The 23,646-nt window shown below is 38.0% G+C and overlaps 1 protein-coding gene across 1 annotated transcript in view; it reads right to left on the bottom strand.

Annotated features, from left to right (window-relative positions):
* The window catches only part of LOC136881221 (DDB1- and CUL4-associated factor 13), a 170,023-nt gene that overhangs the window by 61,446 nt on the left and 84,931 nt on the right, over nt 1-23,646 (bottom strand). The window lies entirely within an intron of this gene.

Genomic DNA, 23,646 nt, shown 5'->3' with positions numbered 1-23,646 from the left:
AAGAGTTACATGACTGAAAAGGGGGTGTGAACAAGAACAAGTTACCAAACTCACCGAATTACAGAAGGAACAACCTCCAATTACTTGGAAAGAGACAGAAAATGCCCTGAAGAAATGAAAGGTGGAAAATCAGTGGGAGCAGATGATAAGGGAACAGGGAACTGGAAATCAAGTAGGGATGACATAAAATTGTTAGTGTTGAACTGTACAAGTATTGTAAAGAAAGGAATAGAACTGAGTAATTTAATAGATATATATTTACCAGATATTGTAACAGGAGTTGAATCATGGCTGAGAAATGATATAATGGATGCAGAAATTTTCTCACGGAACTGGAGTGTGTATCGTAGAGATAGGATAGGAATGGCGGGAGGGGGAGTATTCATTCTGGTGAAAGAAGAATTTGTAAGCTACGAAAAAGTTAAAGATGAGACACATGAAATTCTAGGTGTAAGGCTCATTTCTAAAGATAATAGGCAACTTGATATATTTGGAGTGTAGAGACCGGGAAAGGGTAGCACTGACACGGATTCAGAATTATTTGATAAGATAATCAGCTATGTAGGAAACGACAAGGAAAGAAACGTGATTGTAGCAGGAGATCTGAATTTACCAGATGTCAATTGGGAAGGAAATACGAACGACAGGAAGCATGACCAACAAATGGCAAATAAGTTAATATGGGAAGGACAGCTGATTCAGAAAGTGATGGAACCAACCAGAGGGAAAAATATCCTGGACGTGGTGCTGATAAAACCAGATGAGCTCTATAGAGAAAATGAAGTAATAGATGGTATTAGTGATCATGAAGCTGTTTTTGTTGTAGTTAAAAGTAAATGTGATAGAAAGGAAGGTCTTAAAAGTAGGACTATGGCTGATAAAGCAGGCATGAGGCAGTTTCTAAAAAGTAAATACGATCGGTGGAAAACAGTAAATAAAAATGTAAATAGACTCTGGGATAGGTTTAAAGAAATTGTTGAGGAATGCGAAAACAGGTTTGTACCTTTAAGGGAGGTAAGGAATGGTAAAGACCCACCTTATTATAATAATAGAGAAATAAAGAGACTAAGAAGGAGGTGCAGACTGGAAAGAAATAGAGTTAGAAATGGCTGTGGAAGTAAGGAGGAATTGAAGGAACTTACTAGAAAATTGAATCTAGCAAAGAAGGCAGCTAAGGATAACATGATGGCAAGCATAATTGGCAGTCATACAAATTTTAGTAAAAAATGGAAGGGTATGTATAGGTATTTTAAGGCAGAAACAGGTTTCAAGAAGGACATTCCAGGAATAATTAATGAACAAGGGGAGTGTGTATGTGAGGATCTTCAAAAGGCAGAAGTAAAAGATTGTTGGTTACAAGGATAATGTCCAGATAGACGAGGAGACTAAGGCTAAAGAAGTATTAAAATTTACATATGATAACAATGACATTTACAATAAGATACAGAAGCTGAAAACTAGAACGGCTGGAATTGATAAGATTTCTGGAGATATACTAAAGACAATGGGTTGGGATATAGTACCATATCTGAAGTACTTATTTGATTATTGTTTGGTTGGAGGAGCTATACCAGATGAATGGAGAGTTGCTATAGTAGCCCCTGTGTATAAAGGAAAGGGTGATAGACATAAAGCTGAAAATTACAGGCCAGTAAGTTTGGCATGAATTGTATGTAAGCTTTGGGAAGGCATTCTTTCTGATTATATTAGACATGTTGGAGAAATTAATAACTGGTTCGATAGAAGGCAGTTCGGTTTTAGGAAAGGTTATTCCACTGAAGCTCAACGTGTAGGATTCCAGCAAGATATAGCAGATATCTTGGATTCAGGAGGTCAAATGGACTGTATCGCGATTGACCTGTCTAAAGCATTTGATAGGGTGGATCATGGGAGACTACTGGCAAAAATGATTGCAATTGGACTACACAAAAGAGTGACTGAATGGGTTGCTATATTTCTAAAAAATAGATCTCAGAGAATTAGAGTAGATGAAGCTTTATCTGTCCCTGTAATAATTAAGAGGGGAATTGCTCAAGGCAGTATTATTGGACCTTCATGTTTTCTTATATATATAAATGATATGAGTAAAGGAGTGGAATCAGAGGTAAGGCTTTTTGCGGATGATGTTATTCTCTATAGAGTAATAAATAAGTTACAAGATTGTGAGCAACTACAACGTGACCTTGAAAATGTTGTGAGATGGACAGCAGGCAATGGTATGTGACGTCATGCTTGGCTGAGGTTGTGTCGGGTCATGCTCCGTATTAATTGTGTTATTTCCTGGTGTATATTGAATTTAGATGCCTAAAATATGTGTCTACTGCTGCAGTAAGTTGCATAGGAGTATTCAATACATAAATTAAATCGGTAGATATTCATATAATTGCTTAATCGGGCAGTTTTATAGTCGTAATGTATATGTAAACATTAAAACACCAGTGTTGCCAACCTAATTAACTTGAAATGTCAGAGTATCCTCACTGTCACGCTCTTTTGTCAAGTCAAGTCGATATATCGAAAGAGTGTAGCGATGAGTACCTGCCTGGAATGTACAAAGGCCGTGCCTAGGCAAGATGTAACAGCAAAGATTCAGTGCAATGACTGTAGTAATTGGTTTCATAGCAAGTGTGTTAATCGTAAGGAAACGGATGTGGAGTATATGTCATCGCAGGGTCAGGTATGGAGGTGTAAACAGTGTTCTAACAAGAGGCGTATGAGTTTACATAGTGATGCGACAGTGGTGCTATCTGTGGGTGATGTTTATAAATTACTGCTAACTATGCAAGAGAAGTTGGACGGTGTAAACAAGTCTACTACTGACATTAAGCGACAACTAGGCAATTCAATTAATGTTTGTCATGAGAGACTGGATGAAAACAATAAACTTATTAGTAAACAGCAGGAAATAATAGAGAGGCAACAAATTATTATTGACAATTTGGTCACCGAAAATAGGCGTTTGGCGAACATGGTAAACAATCTTGCCATGAGGTGTGATGACCTTGAGCAATATTCAAGGTCTAACACTGTTGAAATATTTGTTGTTCCCGAGTCTCCTAATGAGGATGTAGTGCAGACTGTCATCAATATAGGCAAGGCTTTACACTTAGATTTGAAGGAGGACATGACTGATGCTTGTCATCGATTAAAAAAGGTCTCTAATCGTCCAACTTCTGGAATTATAGTTAAATTTGTTAGAAGGACCCATAAAGAGCAATTACTCGCCAGGCGCAAGGTCAAGCAAACCTTATCCACAACTCAGCTCGGCATGTCAACTACCAACCCAATGTATATCAATCAATCTCTTGCCCCAGCTAGAAGAGTTTTATTTGCAAAGGCGAAGCAGTTGCAACGTGAGAAGGACTATCAATACCTCTGGGTTAGTAGAAGTGGAAAGATCATGATTAGAAAGGTAGACGGTAGTCCTATACATGTCGTCAGTAATAATGAGGACCTGAGTAAGCTCTGATCTCCATGCATTTCCTTATACATTTAATTTATTTTTTTGAAATTATTTAATTACTTGTGTGTAAATATTTGCTTCTATTCTCTAATATTTATAATTTTCTACTAATATTTGATGATGCCTGAGAATGAATTAACAATTTATTATCAAAATGTTCGTGGCCTAAGAACAAAAACTGCTGTATTTCTTAAAAATCTTATATGTAGTGATTATGATGTAATTGTACTGACAGAGAGTTGTTTGGGTCAGGATATCATGGATAGTGAGTTCTGCGATGATCACTATGTAGTGTTCAGAAATGACAGGGATCTGTTTTCATCTGGGAAGACTAGAGGTGGTGGAGTTTTAGTAGCTGTCAAAAACGGGTAAAATCCAAACTGTGTTCTAAATATAACGATCAACGGTGCGAGTCAATAACTCTTTACATTCAGGGTCATACTCGTAAGTTATTCATAAATGCTGTGTACATTACTCCCTCTTCTAAACTGTCTGTATATGAAGGATACTTCAATTACGTTGAAAACATAGAGGGTCTTATAACATCTGACTGCCTTATTGTCGGTGACTTCAACATACCTGAAGTTATTAATGCCAGTTATAACTTTAAGGATCAATGACCAGTCGTCGTCTATTTCAGTTCATCTCATATCTTGGATTAGCATCACGTAATTTCAGGACATTATTTATTTATTTATTTATCTGAAAGTACACAGGTTTTACACCCAATTAAGTACCTTCTTGACATTCAGTAACATTCTGTACATTGAGTTAAAGTTTAACAAAAACAAAATTTAAAATGAAAAAAACAAAATGGAGCAAAATTAACATTATATATGATTGATACCATTTACAGTTGATAATAAATGAAAATTTCACTAAGAAATCACACGGTAATACAAAGGAAAAGACAATGCAAAAACAAGGAAACTTAAAACATGGATGGGTACACTGGGAAATATGAAGAATACCAGAAAGAAGGAATTATCAAAAATTTACAAATTGTAAAGGCAGGCTTCTAGTTTCTTACTGAATTCTTTATCCGATTTGGTGAATATATCTACTTCTTTTGTTACAGTGTTATAAAGCGTTGTCATTTTTACGAAAGGTGAATTTGACTGATGCAATGTTTTTGACGTTTGAACGTGAAATAATTGGTGCTGACGTGATCTTGTCTGCGGAACATGGAATGAAATGCGTTGTTCCGACCTCATACGGACAGGTCCCTGAGAACACGTGGTGTTAGGAACCACATGCTGGTTCATACACATAAAAAGATGAACTGTACTTAATTATACATATACTAGGTTTATTACACTATATACACATCGTGATACATTTGTTTAACCTGTCGCTCACGCGATGGTTTAGATATTTACAGAACTTGTCCGCATAGCACATTTTAACATAGTCCGGCAGCCATGCTGCTTTCCCGACAACCCCTCGCTCACACAAGTGGACTGCGAAGGTGCCCGAACACTTCCGACATACAACAGCCGCAGGAAGTGGCGCAGCGCTAATGCAGTGGTGCTCTGGTCAATCACAAACATACCGCCACACCTAAATATATCACATTTAACAATAACAAGAAATGTTGAATTTAAATTGAACACATAGTCATATTATGAAGTTCTTTCACCATCAATACATATGCCGATATGAAACACGCACAACTTCAACCAAAGTAACTGAGCAAAAATGTACACAGATGTTCAAATAATGAAACCTAAATGAACAAATTCAAATCCTACAATAAAAAGTACAGCACTAGACACAAACAATAAAGGACACTGATCATAATTAAAGTCTTACAATACAAGAGCAAAGAATTTAACACCAACACGAAATGAGACACTGAATGTATTTGCAAGTATCAGTCTTGAGCTGACAATGGACATAACTTATGTACAGAACGCCTCAAAATGCCATTGCTGGTGCAAATTGTAACCGTACGCACTCGTCCGTCCTTCCCAGGATGAGTTTCCTCGACCGTTGCAAGTCGCCAAGAGAGAGGAGGAATGTTGTCGTCCTTAACTAAGACGATAATTCCAGGCTGAAGGTTAGGCTGACTCGTCAACCATTTCTGCCGCTGTTGTAAGCTATTAAGATAGTCATTAGACCACTGTTTCCAAAAGTTCTGCTGCAGAGCCTGAATGTAGCGCCATCTGGAAGTATAACAGTGCACACTATCACTAAGGTCAGGTTCAGGGAAGGATAGCAGGGGGGCTCCGATCAGAAAGTGGCCAGGAGTCAGGTATGAGGGTTCATCAGGGTCGTCTGAGAGTCTAACGAGCGGTCTTGAGTTTAGGCATGCCTCTATTTGGCAAAGTAGGGTATACATCTCGTCGTATGTCAAGCAGGCATTACCAGCGGTTCTTCGCAAATGATGTTTCATGGATTTCACCCCACCTTCCCAGAGTCCCCCGAAGTGAGGCGAATCAGGAGGAATGAAATGCCAAGTGAATCCCTCTTGCGCTGCGTTGTTCAGCACATCTGTCTTCCACTGTTCCGACCGGTGCACCTTCAACAACTCATTTCTAGCTCCTATAAAGTTAGTAGCATTGTCACTGTATAGGTTTGTACACCTCCCCCTCCTGGCCGCGAATCTCCGTGAGGCGGCAATAAAGGCCTGTGTGGTCAAGTCATGAACTAATTCCAAGTGTATTGCCTTGGTGCAAAGGCAAATCAACAATGCTACATAGCATTTTACCTTGACCTTGCTCCTGGTTGCACCCTGTTTAATGTACAACGGGCCAGCGTAGTCAACTCCCGTATTCAAGAATGGGCGCGATGGAGTCACTCGAGGAGAAGGTAGCTGCCCCATGAGCTGCGTTGCTGTTGAGGCTCGTAGTCTGAAACACTTCACACATTGGTGAATGACACTCCGTACCACTTTCTTTATGCTCACTACCCAATATCTGGACTTAAGAGAGGCTGCTACATGATTCGCACCAGCATGTAGCAGCCGAATATGCTCGTCAGCCACAATCAACTTGGTTACATTATGACGCTGAGGTAATATGATTTGATGCCTTTCTGCAAATGGTTTCAAAGAGTTTTGTAAGCGTCCCCCTACTCGTAATACATCGTTCCCATCTAGGAATGGGTCCAGATTTATTATTGAACTTTGCGGTGAAACTGATGAGTTCGACTTCAACTCGCTTATTTCCCTTGCGAATGTCACACATTGAGCAAGTTTGATAGATATCTGAAGTCCCATTGCTAGCTCTTCTGCAGATAATGGTCCTGTTCTTCTTACGTTGTGTCTTCTGGAATTGAAAACAAATCTGTTGCAATAAGCCATCACCCTCTGTAGACGACGGAGAGATGAGAACCGTGTCGTGACTTCGTCAGATAGAGTGGCACTGAGTAAACATTGTACCGTATCCCTTCTTTCTGGAAGTTCGTCTGCAGAATCGTTTGAATCCTTAGTGGGCCAGGTACTTGCGTCTTGCACCAACCATGCTGGTCCATGCCACCATTGTTCATTATGTTGTAGGCTGAGTGGTCCTTCTCCCCTTGAAAGAACATCGGACGGATTGTCTTCTGACATAACATGACCCCACTCGGCTCTTCTAGTCAACTGCTGAACCTCAGAGACACGATTTGCAACGAACGTTTTCCATCTCGTCGGTTCAGCTGCAAGCCACGAGAGTACTATGGTCGAGTCAGTCCACAAGAAAGTATTGTCAATTTTCAGATTCAGGGTGTTGATAGTCTTATCCACCAGACGTGCCAACAAAAGAGCCCCACACAGTTCTAATCTAGGTAGAGACTGTTGTTTCAGAGGAGCAACTCTGGATTTCGAACATACCAAATGTACCGAAACTTCACCGTGTTGATTGGTACTGCGGATATACACACATGCTGCGTAGGCCCGTTCAGAAGCGTCTGAGAAGCCATGAACTTGTATCTGGACGACTCTTCCCGTGCAAAGAATCAACCTGTCGACATGAATGTTGTTCAGTGTTGGAAGATCAGTAAAGATTTTAATCCAGCCCTCAAGTAAAGGAGGTGGTAGTGGTTCATCCCACTCTAGTTTTTTTTGCCACAACTGCTGCATGAAAATTTTACACATTACGATTACTGGTCCTATCAGCCCTAGTGGATCAAATATAGAGGCTATAATTGAAAGCACATTTCGTTTCGTAGGGCATCCATTGTTCTCCTTGATGTGAACCTCAAACTGGAACTTGTCAAGCAAGGGATGCCACAGCAATCCTAGCGTTTTAATATTGTCTTCCTTGTCAAATCGTAGGGGTAACTGTGATTCTCTCAGTTCTGCTGGTATCGTCTCAAGTACAGCGGAGTGATTCGAAGTCCACTTGCGGAGCGGGAAGCCTGCGCGTTGCAGCAATTCTTGTAGTTCTCCTCGCAGCTCTATAGCATTTTCCACTGTATCGCTACCACAAATGCATCGTCCATGTAGAAGTCCCGCTTCAACACGCGAGATGCTGTAGGAAACACGTGGGCTTCTTCTTCAGCCAGTTGAGTCAGACACCTTGTGGCTAGGAAGGACGCTGAGGATGTACCGTATGTTACCGTCTTCAGTTGGTAGGTGCGTAGAGGCTCGGATGGATGTTTTCGCCAGATTATACGCTGTAAGTTAACATCCTTGTCGTCTACTCTGATCTGACGGTACATTTTTGTAATGTCTGCCGTCATTGTAATCTGATGTGTGCGAAACCTTGTCACAATTGATAGTAGATCTTGTTGAACAGTAGGTCCCACCGCGAGAGTGTCATTGAGGGAAACGCCATTGTCAGTTTTGCAAGACGCGTCGAATACAACCCGTGTCTTAGTAGTGGTACTCTCAGCCTTCAAAACTGCATGGTGTGGGAGATAGCAGAATGCTCCTTCATCTCTGCATATATCTGGGGCCAGCTTCATATGACCCAGGGTCTCATACTCCTCCATGAAATTCACGTAATCAGCTCGCAGATCAGGTCTCTTCTCAAGCTTCTGTTCCAGTAGTCTGAATCGTTTCTCCGCTATTTTGTAAGAGTTTCCAAGTTGCAGACCTTCTGCCTTCGTAGGCAACCTTACAATTAAACGTCCACTGTTGTCCCGTTTGGTGTGAGTTACGAAATGCTCTTCGCAGTACTGCTCCTCCTGGGTTAGGGGCATTTTTCTAGTTGTCACTTCTTCTATTGCCCAGAATTTTTCCATCTTCCTATTGACGTCATCGTCCTGTCTGAGGAAAAATGATGAAGTGGGTGGAGTTTCTGCTCTCTCACTAGTCCGAGCCCGCGACTTTATTGGACCTGACAGTATCCATCCCAATACAGTATTTTTCAAGATGGGTAGCTCATTGCAGTTTTTCCGCCACCCTTCTTGCAACAACTGCATTAAAATCTCCACACCGATGAGCATGTCTACTGGTCCTGGCTTGTTGAAGTGAGGATCCGCCAATGTGATATCCTCAGGCAGGTTCCACGATTTACAATCAATATGGTTCGCTGGAATATCACCTGTTATGTGAGGGAGTATAGAACACGTTATAACAGTTTCGAATCTGGACACATTAGAAATGATACGAACGTCAACACTTTGAGATGCGGTGACAGCAGTGTTATTTATACCACTAATTGGAATACAGTTTCTATGTCGTTGCAGCCTCAGCTTACTTGCAAGTGACTCGGTTATGAAATGTGATTGCGATCCATTGTCAAGTAGAGCTCAGCACTGATGTATTTGACCACTGTTGTCTGCAACTCCTACTATTGCAGTGGACAGCATTACTTGAGACTGTGGCTTGAATTTTAGTGTGCAGTAACTAGCATTACTCTGACCCTGTTCGTCGTCTCTAATACCGGTACCTCTACTAGCTTGGGTATCCTTGTTTGTAGTCGTTTGATTGTGTGTGGCACTGTCAAAGTGAATCAAAGTGTGATGTCTACGCTGGCAAGTCTTACAGCTATCAGATTTGCACACGCTGACACTATGATGCCTAAAACAGTTAAAACATAAACCCTTTCTTTTGACAAAATTATACCGTTCTCTTGTGTTAGCTTGCAGAAATCCTTCGCACCGATGTAACGGATGATCTAAGTCACAAAAGTCACACTTCCCCCTTGTACATACGTATGAGTTAACTCGAATCGGGCTTTCATTGTTTCTCACATACTGGTGCTTAGCTGGATTTGCCGCGCTCCCCCTCTGTTCCCGTGTTGCCTTCATCAATTCTAACACCTGTGCCCTCTCTTCCAGAAAGGTGGATACTTCAGCGAGTCTCGGAAAATCATTGCTTGGAGCTTTCATTTCGAACTCTTTTCGGGTAGCGGGATCTAACTTGTCTAACATCAGCTGCTGGAGTAAGGCTTCGTGTAAAGGCACTGAAAGATTGAGGTTCTGAATAGCGTTTAAATTGCTTACTAAGTGGTTGTTCAACTTCCTAAGGTCTGATGCTATATCTTTGTGACATGTAGGTAATGACAATAGAGCCTTGATATGTTGTGTTGCTATCAGTTTTCTGTTGTTGTACCTCTTACATACGACTTCCCAAGCTACTACAAAGTTAGAGTTAGAAACAGGAATGTTCTGAATTAATTGATGAGGCTCGCCCTTGAGTGCTGAAAGTAAATAATGAAATTGCTGAACGTTTGATAGTTTTAAATTGTCAACAATTAAAGCCTGAAAAGTGTCTTGAAAATTAGCCCAAGTCTCATACTGCCCATGAAATGTAGGGAGGTCAATGACGGGCAATCGTATTTCCATGGAATTCTGTTGGGAATTACCACAAGAATGTTGAGATAACTGATCGATATTCTGCTCGGGGGCTGTGCTCCTTTCTATCAGCGTAGTCATTCTCGCCTCTAAATCGTAATAGTTTTCTTCAAATTGTTCCCTATCCCGTTCATGATTTTCGTAGTTCTCGTCGTCATTAATCTAGAGTTTACACTGAACATGCTTATATTCTTCCCAGAGTGAAGGCAATTGTTTCAACCTGCTACGTACTGCATTAATATCGGAGCCCGCCACAAACTTGTCTACATATTTACTGATACGTGTCAGTGATCCTTTAATGACCGCTCGTTGTTTCACTAACAGGTTTTTCTCACTAGACTCCATGATATGAGTTAGGAAAGACAGGAAAAATTAAAGGAATGACTGACCTCTGGTATACTGCTGTGATGTGCACTTATGCTTTGTCCGCCTCGTCAGTTCAGCATGCCGTAGGGATGATGATACACGTGCTCCAATATTCTCTCCACAGGTTGTCAGCACTCGAAACATACACTCACAAACACCGGAGGACCACGTAATATTATAGCATTACGACACTTTAAAGAATCCGGCCCGGTATGACCATGTTCCGACCTCATACGGACAGGTCCCTGAGAACACGTGTTGCTAGGAACCACATGCTGGTTCATACACATAAAAAGATGAACTGTACTTAATTATACATATACTAGGTTTATTACACTATATACACATCGTGATACATTTGTTTAACCTGTCGCTCACGCGATGGTTTAGATATTTACAGAACTTGTCCGCATAGCACATTTTAACATAGTCCGGCAGCCATGCTGCTTTCCCAACAACCCAATATGATAGGCTCACACAAGTGGACTGCGAAGGTGCCCGAACACTTCCGACATACAACAGCCACAGGAAGTGGCGCAGCGCTAATGCAGTGGCGCTCTGGTCAATCACAAACATGCGTCTTAACAGGTCCACGGAATCAAATCGTCCTATTACAATTTTTCTTAGTATTTGTATAGAGATTAGGGACCGTCTAGTTTTCAATGAAGTAAATTTAAATATATTCCTTAATAAATAGGTTGATGTGTCAAAAGGGCAAAAAGTATTAAAAGTTTTGAAATAAAAGTAACGTAGAAACTTGTTTTGTACAATTTCAATAGCCTTCACTTGTTGCTTTGTGTACGGGCTCCAGATTATTACAGAATACTCCAGTATGCTCCATACCAAGGTAATATATAATTTATTCAGTACAGAGGGCTGAGTAAATGGTCTCGATGTTCTTATCAAAAATCCTAGCATTCGGTTAGCATTCTTTGTTATTGTATTGATATGATTATTGAACGTTAGCTTACTGTCAAAAATTATACCAAGATCCTTAAACGTTAAAACCCTATCCAATTTCCCCCCCACCGTATATGATAGGCTGAGACTTCAAATTCCTTCCTCCTGGTAAAGGTCATGTATTTACATTTACTAACATTCAAAGACAACTTATTAACATCACACCAAGAAATGACATTATTAATGTCCTTTTGCAACTCGTCTTGGTCGTGGTGGTCGCTAATGTATTTGTAAAGTTTCAAATCATCTGCAAAAAGTAAACACACACATCATCCTTAATAAATTTATATTGTTTACAAAATTCTACTTATAATATCTTACAAACATAGTCAACTCATATACAGTACGGTATGTGAAATTACTTCTAATAATACTATACAACTGGTATAAGATTAAAATTAACACTGAATTTATTTACATATTTATATTTTACCCATTTTGGAACCTAAGTAGCATAACGACCTGCTGCGTCTTAACCAGAGCCCCTTTTGCCACCACTTTTCAGAGTTCCAATCTTTTACTAGTCACAGTTCCTTCTGTAAATGGATAACCAGTACCATTAATTTCAGGAAGATTGAAATCACCCACGATAACGCAATCCGAAATCATAAGATTGTCAGTGCTTTCTAAATAACCAAAGTAGTCCTGATAAACTGTTAAAGATGATGCTGGAGTAATGTATACAACATTTATGAATAACTTCCTGTTATTATTTGAGATGCAAATAGTAAGTGATTCACAATACTGTTTAGAGTACTTGGATAATAGTTTCGCCTTGAAACTCTTTTTGACGGCTATCAAAACTCCCCCGCCCCGCTCCTTACCAGATACTAAAGGATCTCTGTCATTTCTGAACACTAAATATCCACTGTCAAATAATTCACTATCATATATACTATTTGATAGAGAAGTCTCAGTAAGTACAACAATATCGTATGAAGAGCACAGGAGATTATGGATAAACATATCAACCTTAGTTCTAAGTCCTCTTACATTTTGATAATAAACGAAAAACTCCATGTCATGGCTCATGAAAAATCAAAGTTGAAAGAGTAACAACATTACAATGAAACAAATATAATTTATCCAAATCTCCCTCACAACGTATAGCATGCACTTGACTTCCATCAGTCTTTCTCATCAAAATTTTGCCACTCCTGTTCACCCACAGATACTTATATTCCCTATCTCGTTGCAATTGTTTAGCTTTCGCCTGTTAGGAGCTAAAGACTGATTAATATATTGCACCGCTCCCGCATCCAGGTGGGGATACATGAGTCCCAGACTAGCTCTTAATCACGATTCCATCTATCTACTATTGCTGGGTTGTGAGTTCCGCATGAGAAAGTACACCGACGGCCTATGGTAAATCTCAACCTACGCAGAAGGACGTCTCCAACACGCTACCAGTTGGATACCATACTCGCATGTCGATGAAATTTATCGCAAAATCCAGGTTATTACTGCATTTCAAGAAATTCGTGCATGTAGTTATCGAAATCGCAACCAGAAATAAAGTCATTATAGCCTAATATCTAGCTCTTATTCTAAGTAGGCATTAAAAGAATTTTTATATTTTCACTACTCAACTTTTATTAGCAAATTAGTCTAAGTATGGTTAAACAATTATGTAGAGTATCGTTAGAAATTCTCTCATATAATGTAGATAGTCCTATAACGCAATCACATTTCCATGTGTCGTAATTATGTTGCAATGAAAGAAAACAGGTTTGAAAAAAACTTTAACAAATAAATGGAAATCAGGCCTCATTCATCGATACGCTAATTCTGGCCTGTCGAAATATTATGCTGTAATTAAGTAATATCCGCAAGAATCAAATGAAAGGAAAAATTAAATTATATACAATCAAGTGAAAAATTACTCAATATAGTTGAAATAATTGGATGCATCCAATTGGTTTAAGTGAAAACAAAAATCATATTCCCTACTATGTACAACATTTCAAACTGTGGTTTCAATTAAGAATGTGAAAACGCAGTAAAATAGCCAATAATTAATTAATTAATTAATTAATTAATTAATTAAGATCTGGAATCTTTCCTTATTGAGCTGGATTGCTCCTCAAAATTACCAAAAATTCTATCATTTGAACTTAAATTCACATGTGACTAGAGAAATGAATATCACTTTGCTGAAAACTTCACATCCATGTCCCTGCACAGTAGGAAAATCGTGTGAGAAACTAATGTTTGTTCTTTAGGGATTTCTACTAGTTTCAGTTTGAAAATTTCCATCATCTTTCATATTTCATGTTGACTGATCTCCATATACGCAAATTCAAGTCCACTTTAAGTCGTAAGTAATCTCAAATTAATTCTATCATAAGGCTTATGTGGCTAAATCACACAATTATTATTTTAATTCATGGTTGAAATTCAATTAAAGTGCGTATTTGGCTGAATGTAGCATTGCCAAGTGTATTTAACTAACTTTCCAACAAATAATACCATAAGTAGAAAAATTGACATATTAGAAGACTCTACCTTCATCTAAAATCCATATATGTGTGACTACGTTACCAGTGATGTGTTAAACTGCTCCCATAAACCATAAATTAAGTTGCCGTATGTGAGAATACATGAAAATGATCGTAGATAAGTCAGTGAAGGCCTAAATATTAACGTTATTGGCCTCTCGGCTCCTCTGATGATCCTACATACTCAATTAACTCTATATTGATGGCATTTGAGATCGTATCCTAACCTATTTTTGTATATCAGGGAAATAAAATAGCAATTGAAAACAGTACGTTTCAATATATACCTTAGCATGCGCAATTTACACATACTATCATCTCTCGAAGAATACTATGACCAACTTTCCAAATAACAATAACTATCATCATTATAACTTACTATCAACTCATATTATTATTTCATTCACCATTTATCACTTCAAATATCACGTAGCATTCATATTAGTGCGTCTCAGGCACTCATTTCATCAAATACTCAGCATATGTGCCATAACCTACACATGTAAAAACATTATCATTACCGTCATAGTATCAAAGAAAGGCACATCACAACATTAAACTGTGCTACTATACTTTGTCGTAAACATTCCCTAAATACGATCTCCGCGCTTGTTATTTTGTTAAAGCCATCACGCATGTATATTAACCTCCACTTAATTCTCTAACACTTCACTGACAACGATTTAAAAATATTAATCACTTCTGTAACACCATGTTGATAAACTTGCGAACGGCATTCACTGGTATTTTACGCCTATGTATGGGATTTAACGGTAACTTAAGATGAATACCTACTTCCTTGTAATTACACTTGAATATTAACTACGCACACACAATGTCATAAATCATTTCACATATAGCCAAAAGAATAAAGGTTTCTACTTACGAAACGACTCATAGGGGACTTAACTTTGCTTATTGGGTAGTGACTCCCATCTCGCTGTTGTTCCTCGGGAATGGTAGGCCTCGCTCCATGTTTCGGCTTAGGTAATCGGGTCCATCTCGTCCTCTCAGCTGATTACCACCCTCCTGGGTCATCAATCTCGTGAAGCGTCACCATAGTCGGAGTAGTCTCTGCCTCAGCCTCTTAGAACATCATAGTGGTCTTCATTACGTCAAGGACAGAATAACACAATGCATTAGTTGATTTATACATGCTGTAATCTGTTTCGTAGTGCTAACGATAAAGAATATATGTGTTCTGGGCCGTCTAATTTGACTATAACAGCTCTAAATGTGCTCTTATTTGCCAACTCCCTTGCTTGCTGAACGGATGTAAATTTTCTGTGCTTAGAATTGCACTTTGTAGCCAGTTGAATTCTGCTCTCTCTACGTTGTGCAGTATCGGGCAAAATATAATGCTTCCGAGCCCAACCGTGACGTAGTAACTGAACCAACTTGACGTTTCCTTATAGCTGGTCTATAATTTCACGTATATCTGTCAACCTACAGCTGACGTTGAGCGGGCTGTCGCAGATTTAATCTCTTCTTCAATAATGGATTATAAAGCCTGATATGTAACTCGTTTCTTTACACGATTCCGTCCTTTCTTCGCTGCAGTGCTGGATTGAGTTTTTGTTCTAAATGGAAGTCTTTTTTTCAATAATCAGTTTAAATAATCCGCTCCTGTCATTCTTTCTCACCGCCTTCTACGAATGGTTCTTTCCGTGATTGCCGGTTGAAATTATTATCTTTTCGACTCGTACCGCTGTTAATTGCTTTTATATTGATCCTTTAATGGCTGGAACGCCATTTTTGTTCCTAATACTGCAACTATAGAACGGTGAAATGGCACAATATATGGGACTAGGGACAGAAAGACCAAGATGAGTTGTGGACAAATTCCTTTTGATCTTACGTTTTTCTAAGATCTGTTCCTTGTAACATCTTCTAACAAATTTTACAATAATGCCACGAGTTGGACGATTATTAACTTTTTCCAGCCTATGACACGCATCAATCATATCCTCTTTTATTTCTACATCTAACGCCTTGGCGACACTGATAACAGTTTGACAGACATTTTCATTCGGTACTTCCGGAACACCGTATATCTCAAGTGTGTTAATCCTAGAATACTGCTCGTTGTCATCGCACTTGATTTTAGTTCACTGAATGCTTTTGCAAGCCGATTGTTTTCAGATAATAAGTTATCAATAATATTTTGCTGTCTATTAATTATTGCCTGCTGATTATCTAGAATTCGTTTGTGCTCGTCCAGCCTTTCATGACACACATCAATGGACTTACCTAACTGTTTCTCTATTTCACTAGTTGTTTTCTTCAATGTAGCCATATCTTCAGTTAAAATTTGCAGCAGTTTATAAACGTCCCCAACTGATGGTACCGACACAAGTGACTGTGCTTCTTCTTGCATGCTCCTACGCCGCTGTGAGTTGCACTGGTCACACCTCCATGTCTGATCCTGGGACTTCAAATATTCCACATCTTGATCGTTAAGGTTCACACACTTACTGTGAAACCAACTGTTACAAGTGTTACACTCAATTTTGGATGCTATGTCCTGCCTAGGTACTGCTTTCCCACACTTCGCACAGGTACTCATATCTGTTCCTTAATATAATATTAACCGATGGGCAAGTGATGTGATGTGAGTAGTGTGTTGTGTCCCCGGTACCACACGTTCAAGTTACCTTGACTCGATGTATCGAATCGAAACCAAAGATAATATATAAAAGTGTCGTGACCCTTCAAAAGCACATTAAACTACCTTGATGCCTTTGTTTACATACACTTGGCCTTAAGCCTGACAATTATGATCACAAATGTAACTCTTAGAGAAGGATTAGTTCCAATATTTATAGTTTCATAGCATCCATAACACTTACAGAATCTGTGGGTCCAGGTTCTAATAACTGAACTTACATACTTATTATAAAATAACTCACATTTACCAGAGCACTATTCACACACAACCTTAGCCAACCATTGCCAACCTAGTATTAGGTAATATTCAAGTTGAACTGAAGCATGACGAATTCACATTAGTATCTGAAGACTTACATCACCCTGCACTTTGTTTAGTTTTACCGCCCATTAAAAAAGTTCCATTGCCTCCGATAATTAAACGCGAATATTACAACTTTAAAAAGGCTGATTTTTGCGGCTGTATTGTAACATACGAGACTTCGACTGGAGTTTATTGTATTCTTTCAAAAATATTGATCTTGCTGTTGATTTCTTTTATACATCGCTGAACAAATGTTTCAAAAACTGCGTTCCAAAGCAGAAAGTCATTCGAAAATCCAAATATCCAGTTTGGTTCACGCGTGATATTATTCAGTCCATAAAAATAAAGAAGAAATGTGCTATAAAAAGGAGATTTTCAAAATATTACGATACGAGATTTAGACAGATTCGGTCGGAATTGAAAATGAAATTACATGTGGCTTATGCTGTTTATATTCATAATTTAGAAAATGGAGTTAAGAATAATATTAGTCAGTTTTGGACATATGTCAAAAGTAAGCGGGAATCACGTTCATGTGACAACTCATTTCTACTGAATGAAAATTGTTATACACCTGGAAACATTGCAAACGGGTTTGCTGAGTATTTCTCATCGGTGTATGTGAACACGGATTTTACTTATAATGTGGAACATCTTCCTTTGAATGAAGTTTTTGTTCTTCCCAGGGTTGATGAATTGAACATCACTCATATACTGGTAGATGAAGTAAGAACAGTCATTAATAAAAAGTTAAAACCTAAGAAATCCAGCGGACCTGATGGCATTCCACCATACATAATCAAGGGCTGTGCTGACATACTGGTTGCTCAATTAACCTTCTTGTTCAATCTTTCTTTAAAGACATCCTGCTTCCCGGAAAAGTGGAAAATGGCAAAAATTACTCCAATCCCAAAGGGAGGGAACTCAAAGATGATAGCAAACTATCGCCCTGTTTCAGTAAATAATGCTATAGCGAAGATATATGAGCACATACTGTACTCTAGGATTTATGACCATATTAAGGTAGAGCTATCACAATGTCAGCATGGCTTTATGCCTGGCAGATCTGTCATTACTAACTTGCTGGGTTTTACTCAAAAGATTTACAATGCAATAGACACAAATAGAAGAACCGATGTAATATACATGGATCTAGAAAAGGCCTTTGATAAGGTGGACCACAAAATTCTTTTGATAAAGCTGCATCAGTTTGGAGTTTCTAAATCATTACTTCAACTATGAAGTTCCTATTTAAAATATAGGCAGCAATCTGTTTATTTTAAAAGTGAAATTTTACATAATTTTGTAAGTTCTTCAGGTGTGCCACAAGGTTCCAATCTTGGGCCTCTCCTATTTCTCATTATGGTTAATGATTTGCCTGGAATGGTTCGTTCCTCTGATTGTTTGTTATTTGCTGACGACGTTAAGTTATATAATACCATATATAAATGCAGTGACGTGAATGATTTGCAACAGGATATTAATAATATTATATTATGGTGTGATAGCAACAAATTATTCCTAAATGTTAAAAAATGTAAAGTTCTGGTATTTACCAGGAAAAAGGAATATATGAATACGACATATTATATTGGTGAAACAACACTTGAAATTGTAACGTCTATTAATGATCTAGGAATTACTTTCGATTGCAAGTTAACTTTTAATAGCCATATTGCAAAAGTAATAGGTCAGTCTAACAAGATGCTTGGTTTTATTATTAGAAATTCCAAATTATTTACTCAACCTGAAGTTATTATTAAGTTGTATATAAGTTTAGTACGAAGCAAGTTAGAATATTCATCGGTAATCTGGGACCCCCTTTATAAGGACCAAACACATCACATTGAGACTGTACAAAATAAATTTCTAAGATATTTATGTTACCTCTACTACAGTGGTAACACCAAACAAGGCACAAACACAGTTAAAAGGGGAAGGTAAGAGTACAATACACAATATAAGAAAACACTACACACTTGGAAAAACAATAACTAGCCTTTACACGGATCTCCAACAAAACAAGTACGTAACTATCAGTAGGGCCAACTAGTGAACGACAAAACGGGAAGATGGAAGGGCTGGGAACCTACCAAAGGCATGGACATGGCTTAGATAGCGGATTCCGAAATGAATCACCGTGATCCTTAGTTTTTAAAATATTATTTACAAGATAATTCTACATATACATTCCAAGTTATGTGCTATAAGTTCAGTGATATACATAGGTTATTCGTAGCAGTGTAAATTCAAATTACAAATGAACTGTACATCTAGTTACCAATGCAGTAGTACAATGCAATTTACAGGTTATCCAAAATCTAGCGTACCTAAAGTGATACAGAACTATCAGAGGCAAACCCCAAGGGAAATACTATTAAACTACAATATACATATTTTAGTGAAACAAAACGGGAATGCCTCGGAAACGAACAGGTAAGTCTAGCTGAAAAACTAAGGCGTCATAAGTAGCTAATTTGGTGAATCTAGGCGAGGTTAGGGCAGACTCCTGTATGAAAACCAAATCGGAACATTATGGAATTTTTAACAGGAACGGAATTCAAGAGTGCTTACCCGAGGAGTGCGCCATCCCGAAAACCGGAGGGACGTCATCCAGGTAGGCTGCTCGCAGACAGATAAACCGAGACCAACAGAATTCAGGATCCAGAATTAATTCGAACACTGCCTCGCTCACTATATATAGGAATTACTGGCCTTGGAGGCAACCAATCAGCGTTCACGTGTTCCCTATCGCCACCTAGACTCACCAATCACAACCTTACTTTCGATCAAGAATTCTGACTAACATTCTAGAATACGCATGATCGCGAAAGTCGTATTTTTCCAGAATAGACAGAACACGCTTTCTAGAACACATACCAACAAAGTAACACAACCTGTACAAAAGTTATGTAACTCTCTAGATCTTTCCAGGAACTATAGACAGAATTCTACTATTTACAAATGCCTATGTTACAACATTATACAGTACAGGTTAGGTCAATAAAAATAAAACAAAGACTAAAAAAAAAAATACATTCCACTCGCCTTACATATTTCACTTGTAACAATTTATATTATAAAACTTTCAATGTATTTTGTCCATTTGACATTTCAACCCACTATTTAAGAAGTTTGTTCAATTTCACGTCTTTGAAAAACAGGAGAACATTAATATCGTTACATATATTGAGGAAAATTTTGAATGGAAATATTGACTGTCAGGAATTACTTACCTTCATCCCATTTCACGTACCACAAGTAACATCATGACAGCAAGTATTATTTCACATTCCAAGATCAAGAAGCATTCATCACTCTAATTCACCACTAGTCAAAACATTGTCAGTTTATAATTCAATTAGTGCACAAGTTGATTTATTTGCTGGCGCTAGGTTGTTCAATAAGCAAATAAAGGCCATTTTTTACTAAATCATTATTAAATTCCTTTTTGCTGGAATGCTAGGTACTCATAAGTTTTTATTTGTGTTTTTTTTTTGAACTTGTTTAGTAATTTTCCATGGCTGATCTATAGCCTATATTATTATGTTTTCATTTGTAGTAGTAATTTTAAAATGTGTTCTGCTTATTAGTTTTCTTCTGTACTTCTTTCTATTATTGTTACTATTGTTATTATTTTTGTTTGATGTATTTACACTTTAAAGCCTATATGTCATAAAGGAACGTAATTGGGTTTAGCCTGTATGTATGTATAAATAAATAAATAAATAAATAAATAGATAGATAGATAGATAGATAGATAGATAGATAGATAGATAGATAGATAGATAGATAGATAGATAGATAGATAGATAGATAGATAGATAGATAGATAGATAGATAGATAGATAGATAGATAGATAGATAGATAGATAGATAGATAAATAAATAAATAAATAAATAAATAAATAAATAAATAAATAAATAAATAAATAAATAAATAAATTAGGTGTTAATATAAGGAAAAATCTTCATTGGGATAATCACATAAATGGGATTGTAAATAAAAGGTGTTTAGGGGTTGTAGTAAGGATGTAAAGGAGAGGGCATATAAGTCTCTGGTAAGACCCCAACTAGAGTATGGTTCCAGTGTATGGGACCCTCACCAGGATTACCTGATTCAAGAACTGGAAAAAAATCCAAAGAAAAGCAGCTCGATTTGTTCTGGGTGATTTCCGACAAAAGAGTAGCGTTACAAAAATGTTGCAAAGTTTGGACTGGGTAGAATTGAGAGAAAGAAGGAGAGTTGCTGAACTAAGTGGTATGTTCCGAGCTGTCAGTGGAGAGATGGCGTGGAATGACATTAGTAGACGAATACATTTGAGTGGTGTTTATAAAAGTAGGAAAGATCACAATATGAAGATAAAGTCTGAATTCAAGAGGACAAACTGGGGCAAATATTCATTTATAGGAAGTGGAGTTAGGGATTGGAATAACTTACCAAGGGAGATGTTCAATAAATTTCCAGTTTCTTTGAAATCATTTAGGAAAAGGCTAGGAAAACAACAGATAGGGAATCTGCCACCTGGGCGACTGCCCTAAATGCAGATCAGTATTGATTGATTGATAACAGCAGACATGATTAAGGCAGCTGGAATCCCTGGAATACAGTGACTACATCGAACACACTGGGAGTTATATGGAAAGAGAACAAGTTGCCAGATGACTGGAAAAAAGGAATTATAATACCATGTTTAAAAAAGGGAAGTAGAAGGAAGTGCACCAATTACAGAGGCATCACCCTTTTTTCACATTGCCTTCAGATAATGGAGAAGATCATACAACAGAGACTGAGAGAAATAAATGGAAGATCAATTTGAAGAGGAACAACAAGGATTTGGAAGGAATAGAGGAATCACAGACCCAATTTTTTCACTCACGCGGCTAATGAAAAAATTTTGGGAAAAGGGGAAGGACTTGATAATAGTGTTTTTGGATTTGGAAAAAGCATATGACAGGGTGCGGAGAGGAAAAATAGGGTAATGTTCAGAAAAATCATAACATCCCAGAAGCACTAATTAAAAATGTTCAGATGTTGTATGATGGTTGTGAAAGTAGTGTGCAAGTAGGGATAAAAGATCTCAGTGGTTTAAAAAAATGAGGAGGTGTCCAAAAATGGAGCTCTCTTTCCCCATTTCTCTTCATTTCACTCATGGATATTATTATAAAGAAACTCAAAGAAATAGATAAGGAAGGTCTTAAAGCATTTGTTTTTGCTGATGTTACCATCTGGGGAGAAACTAAGAGAGATGTTCAGAGGAGACTGGACCTTTGGAATACCAAGTTTAAAGAATATAAATAAACTGTAAGCAAGAGCAAAACAGTGGTAATGAAAGCAGGATAAATACATCTTGTAACCTCACCCTCGAGGGAGAGAATACCTTTAAATATCTGGGGAGTACAATATCAAATGACGGAAGTGCCAAGAACGAAGTGTTGAACAGGGTGCAAAAAGGATTCAACATCTTCCATCAAGTACGGAACATTGTATGGGACAAGGGAGTTCCTCAGAAAGCTAAACAGACCCTGTTTAAGTCTTATCTCCTGCCCACCATGACTTATAGTCTGGAGAGTTGCATCATACATAAAAGAAAAGTAAGTCAACTGCAAGCTGTTGAAATGAAGTTCCTTAGATCAACTGTACAGAAAACAAGGAAGGACAGAATTAGGAATGATCAGAATCAAAGAGACCTGCAGGTCAACTTGACTATGGAAGAAAGGCTGAGCGTTGCAAGGCTGAACTGGCTAGGACATGTTAAGCGGATGCAAGTGACTCGAACATCAAGGAAATATTTTGAAATGGTCATTCCGGGATGATGACCAATTGGACACCCTAGAAAAAGGTGGTTAGATCAGATAAGAGAAGACCTATAGAAGAGAGGAGGAATGTGGGATGCCCTAGAGAGAAAAGCAGCATACTAGGACTGTAACAAATGGAGGCACATCATTCTTAAACATCCTACCCAGCTCGCTGGAAGAAATTCATGATGATGATGATGATGACACAAATCAGAAAGATTGTTTTGAAGACCTCCTTCTGGTGTGTGGCACTGCATGGAATTGAAACATAGATGAGAACTAGCTCAGAAAGAGGAGAATAGAAGCTTTTGAAATGTGGTGTTACACAAGAATGCTGAAGATGAGATTAGGTAAACTGAATCCTGAATGTACAGGTACTGAATTGAATTGGTGAGAGGAGAACAATTTGTCAAAATTTGACCATAAGAAGAGATAGAATGATAGGTCACATCTTATGACATCAAGACATATTCAGTTAGAATGGTAGGGGTAGACTGAGGTATGAATATACAAATAGATTAGAGTAGATGTAATATGTAGTAGTTACATAGAAATGAAAAGGTTAGTAAAGGATAGGGTGGCATGGAGGCTGCAGGAAAGCAGTCTATGGACTGATGACCCAAACAACAAAAGTACGAATAATTAATATTATGGACAGCCCTGGACTAATAGTATGACTAATTAACAAATTATGCATATGTCCTCATCAAAACTTGCATGTTGTCATTTCAAGAATCGATTAACAAAACTAAAGCAAAGAACTTCATGTTACATGTTAATGTTATGAAACATGTAACAAAAGTTTCCTGCCTGCTGTCGTTTCTTAATGGATACAGTACTTTTGCATCCATCTCTTGGCACAG

This window comes from Anabrus simplex, chromosome 1 (assembly GCF_040414725.1).
Source record: "Anabrus simplex isolate iqAnaSimp1 chromosome 1, ASM4041472v1, whole genome shotgun sequence".
NCBI lineage: Eukaryota > Metazoa > Arthropoda > Insecta > Orthoptera > Tettigoniidae > Anabrus > Anabrus simplex.
This window is presented reverse-complemented; position numbering and strand designations above follow the sequence as displayed.